Source organism: Octodon degus, unplaced genomic scaffold (assembly GCF_000260255.1).
Source record: "Octodon degus isolate 3935 unplaced genomic scaffold, OctDeg1.0 scaffold00348, whole genome shotgun sequence".
NCBI classification, from domain to species: Eukaryota; Metazoa; Chordata; class Mammalia; order Rodentia; family Octodontidae; genus Octodon; species Octodon degus.
Window position 1 is genome coordinate 603,839 of NW_004524924.1, and position 5,007 is coordinate 608,845.

Here is a 5,007-nt window from a genome sequence, read left to right on the forward strand (position 1 = left end):
TGCAGGAGCTTCCGGGGTGGCAAGCAGCTGGCCGCGGCGTGTGTGGCAGTCCCGCCACCGCTGAATTAAGGGATGTGTATTAAAAACAAACATTCATTAAATCTTACTTTTGTGACCAGAGTCCTTAAATAGACCCAGAATCTGTAACTGTGACCATTAGTGTTCCGTTATTTATGTACTGTCAAGTTTGAAGGTATTAACATGACGGATTACTTTTAAAAATTAAGATTTATATCCTACTTAAAACATACTGGGCAGGGTGGCGCGCACCTGTAATCCCAGCGCTTGGGAGGCTGCAAACAGGATCACTACCAGTTCAGCCTACGTAGTGAGACCCCGTAGACCCTGTACTAAATACTTAAGAACCTTAAAATGTCTTCATAGTTTTTGAAAGAAGGACAAAGCCTTGTCATTACTTTTTTCTCATCCAACAGAAAACAGATCCTGAGAGAAGACTGGCACAAATTACACACATCCTGAGGGACGACCTTAGCATTTTATAATCCTTTTGTAATGGTAACAAATAAGCTGTCCCCATAATTCGTCAGTTTATCGACATATCCCCTAGCTTGGTGATCGAGGCAGAGAATTACTGATAATCCGGCGTTTCTTTCCATGAATTATGTGAAACTCTTCCTCGGTCATCTTTCTTCCTCAGTCACTAAGAATTCAGTTCAACTCGCTGTAGCATTTCTCAGGAGCTTCCTGTTTTCTCCTACTGTCTGTATTTTATGAATCTGATGTAGTTCCTATTTTTGACAGATTCAACTATAAATAGAACTAAGTAGGTCTGAGTCAAGGAAAAGAAAAAAACGTGGTTGCTTGGAGGTGAAATGAGGGCAGCAACTGTCCGTCCTCCTCCTCCTCCTCCCGGGCTTCCGCAGCCGCGTTCCGCTTGCTGTTTCCCAGAGTCTGACTACTTCAGGTACCGCAGGCCCAGTCGGCCGGTGCTGGTCCTCCTGGGTCCGGCTTACGTAAGCCAGCACGATGTCCGCCAGGTCTCCCGGGCTTCCGCGTGCGGTGGGCTGGCCGCGCTCAGGGGTCCCGCTCTGTGTCTCTGCTGTGTGTCGCTGTCGCGGGCTCTCGCTCTGCTTCCGTAGCTTGGCCTTTGCGTGTGACCCTGCAGGCACCGTGAGAGCACAGGTGACTGTGCAAGCCCCAGTGGACCTGGGATTAGACAGTGGTTCTAGTTTTAACTTGTCCAGAAATTTACACTGCTTTCCATAAGAGCTAAACTAACTTACATTGCAACCAGTACCACCCAAGGGCTCAAGTCCTCCGGGCCCTTACCAAGCTTATTACCTCCTGTTGTTTTGCTAGTAGTCATTCCAACAGGTTAAGGTCATATCTGCTTCTGGTTTGAGTATACATTTTTATGATATTTAGGGACATTTAACAATTCTTCCTAGGTCTATTGGATATTTTATATATTCTTTTGTAAAAAGACTATTAAGGTCCTTGCTCATTTTAAAATCAGGTTATTCGTTTTCTCGTCATTGATTGAATGAGTTCCTTATGTATTCCAATCCCTGTCCCTGAATGGTTTGCAAATGTTTGCTTCTATTCTGTGCTCCGCACTTTCATCCTATTAATTGCCTTTGCTATGTAGAAATATTTTGCCTTTAATTTTGTCCCATTTTTCTGTCTTTGTTTCTGTTTCCTGTGCTTTTGGTGCCAATAAAAGAAAAAAATATTCAAGAAATCATTGCTAAGACTGAGGACAGAGAGACAAAATAAAAGACACAAGGACATCATTCCTGAAAATTTCACTTCAAAAAAGACAATAAAGTAAAACGGCTTGGTCTCCCCCCACGATGATGGCCTCTGTCCTTCCCACCAGGGTGGCCTCCATGTCCCAGGGGCCCCACAGCCTCTGTCACGCTTGGTAGTGCCAGTACTTGTGCTGTCTTTTTGGCAGTGTGTACGGGTGCGTCACTGTGGCTGTAAGTATCCTCGGACGGTAAGTGGCTTGAGCAACTCTTCCAATATTTAGTGAGCATCAAATATCCTCACTTAGGAAACTGAAGTTCCACTCAGTTCTTGGTTCTTTTTTTTTTTAAATTGTCTTTTATTTAATGATATAATGAAAATTTTCTATAGTCCGTAAATAAATAAATGAAATTGCAAATTTTGAGCCTCAAAGGTAAGGGCTAGCTTGGTTAAAAATTTCTTTCAAGCCAGGACTATTCAGTTCAGATCACAAAACCTGAGATGCACACCTGACATCTAACCTTCTTATATTATTTAACCATAAATTAAATTTCTTTTCCGGGCATCAGTGCAACCAAGTTGAAAGTGTCTAAATAAACTTCTAATGACATTCTTCAAGTATTATAAATAGACTATATTGAGAATAAGCTTAAACATTACTTTTTTTTGGACTATTGATAAACGTTGAGGTAGAACAGCTTCAGCACAATTCCTAGCCCTCGACCCCTAACTTAAGTTTGTGATCTGACTTTAAGTACTGGCGTCTTTTCAGGAAAGAGAGATCCGTGTGGCTGAGTACCCGCTCTTTAATGCAGACTTATGCTTGCTTTTTCAAATGGTTCAATCTCACTAACACGTAAGCCCTTAGCAGACACCTAATGAAAGACCAATTTGTAAACCTGGCCATTTTAGTTTTTTACAATTTAACAAATAGTTCTCTTGATGAATGTAGTCGTGAGAGTTGTTCAGCGGTATTCAAGTTACAGTTTTCCTGATTGGTCTGTAGTCTTCAATAAGTGTAAGAAGTTACTGTATGAAGCATCTGTCAGACTAGTAGGACTGCACTGACACATCCATCATTTTCAGGATTGTTGGTCACCTGGGCACACTGACCCCAGATAACCTTGCCTCCTTGTGTCACTAGGCCCAGCTCGCTCACGTTCACCTCAGTCACTGTTCCTTTGGTAATCACACGCAAAGTTGTAGACAGTGGCGAGGAAGGATTCTTTTTCACACCAAGTATTGGCAGGCAAAAGGTGGCTTTCAGTTCAGGATGTGTTACACGGGCCTTCTTAAAACGTAAGCCCACTGGCCTAATGAAACTTTCATATTTAGGTGGTTTTCTTGTAAAGCCATCTCCAACAAAGCAGACTTTAGTAACTGTCCTCTTCCATGCCTTCTTTTTTCTCTTTCCAGTTCGAATAACTTTTAATACTTCCATTTCTCCTTGGGTACGAACTTTGGGCAGAGGAACTTCCTATTTGCCCACCTTTTCTTTTTGTTTCTGTTTAATCATGTTGGAAGGTACTTTTGCAAGAGACTGTCCCTCTCTGTCCAGCAGGTAGGCAGGTCCTGCTCCTTCTGGAGTCTTTTCATCATTCTTTTGTTTGGTGTTTCTCTTTTCATGTATCTTGATAGTCTCCTTCGTTTGTATTTTCTCTGCACGGCGCTGCTTGTGGTAGAGCTCAGCCTTCAGGCCAATCATTTTTTCTGCCTTCTTTGAATGTTCATGAGCCTCTCGACTTTCCTTCTTCCTCTTTTTCTCTTGGTAATCCAAGTGGTACCCACAGTGTTTACGGTGTAATCCAATATATTCATTCTGTGGCATGATGACAGCTGCAGAGCCACAGTGGGTGGCCTCAGGTGTGCAAAGAGAAGCCCTAAATTTGGGGTGTCCCAGACGCACGAGCTGCCTCCCTATCTTGGTTAAATTTAGGTTCTTTTTGTTCCAGACCCATCACACACAAAATTCCTCAAGAATGCTGACATTTCATAAATTGGCATAATTGAGAAAATACAACAGAAATTTCATGCTAAATTAAAGGAGAAGAGAGAATCCAATTGAGAGAATCCAAGAATGTTTACATTACCTGTTCAAAAAAAAAGCCTGGCTCCATACCTGCAGAATGCGCTCTGACTCAGGGTGGAGCGCATGTTCCTAGGGCTGCCACCGTCTCAGGAGGAGATGAATGTTTCCTCCAGGACACAAGCTCCTCTCTCTTCAGAGCCCTAGCTCTGCCTCTGCAGACCACCTTTGATTCTGGCCTGAGGAAGCCCTTCCCATCCTCTCACTGACAAGGCCTCGAAGTCTGTTTCCAGGAGGGGAGCCAGAAAAACCCAGAGTTTTCCTGCAGAGATCAGTGGTTAAATTCTGTGGCTGAGCTTCAGCAGATCCTTCGGCCCTGTCCAGCAACAAGGCTAGCACAAAAATACTTTTCTCCAAAGTATTCTACAGCTTCAGAGCTCATGTTTAAGTCTGGTCCATTTGGGGCTTGTTTTGTGTAGAGTGTAAAATAAGGAGCCACCCTCTTTCCTTTTATAGCTGTCTAACCAGTTTTAATAATGTCTTTGGCTGAAGAGATACTTGTCTCTCCAGTGTCTATTCTTGGCTCCGATTTTGAAGATCAGTTAACTATCAATGCGTGTAGTTAGTTCTGTTTCACTGACCTATAATTGGTATAAAATTTCAACTGTGTAAGATGAATTAGTTTTAGAGATCCGTGATCCACCGTAGCACTTGCGGCCCACAACTGACATAATGCACTTATGTTGTTGTGGGGCCATTTCATTTGTTGCTTACACTTTTTGAGACACCCTCTGCAAATACCTTTACTCTGTTTTGTTCAATATATAGAACGGCGTATCATTGCTGTCTTCACGTTGCACCATGAAATGACTTAGAAAGCCGTGACTGAAACTTTCTGAGGCTCAAGGGCATTGGCCCCTGCGCGAGGAGCCCTCTCGACACCTGCCAGCCGGGCCTGGGTGCCCAGAGCCACCGTGATGCCACGTTGTCGCTTCGGTGTGCAATTCCTTGTGCTGCTTCACCCTCCACTTCAATTTTCTTTAGCATGATGTCTGTGAAGTAAGGCCTAAGTTGAGGAAAAACCCAGGAAAGGAAACTATAAGGGCTTTGAGGTGAAAGGTTCTGAAACAATAGCAACGTGTGGAGGAAGGAGGGAAGCACTGAGCAAGTACTTCTCTTTTCTCTGCCAGAGACACTTAGTCACTGGCCTCAGTAGACTGGTTGTTGCACCTAAACTCTCATGTGCTCCTGTGAACACTAGTGAGATGCAG

At 43.5% G+C, this 5,007-nt stretch overlaps 1 pseudogene; it reads right to left on the reverse strand.

Moving 5' to 3' along the window:
* Positions 1-2,755: 2,755 nt before the first annotated feature.
* On the reverse strand, positions 2,756-3,538 carry LOC105741228 (annotated as a pseudogene).
* Positions 3,539-5,007: the final 1,469 nt, after the last annotated feature.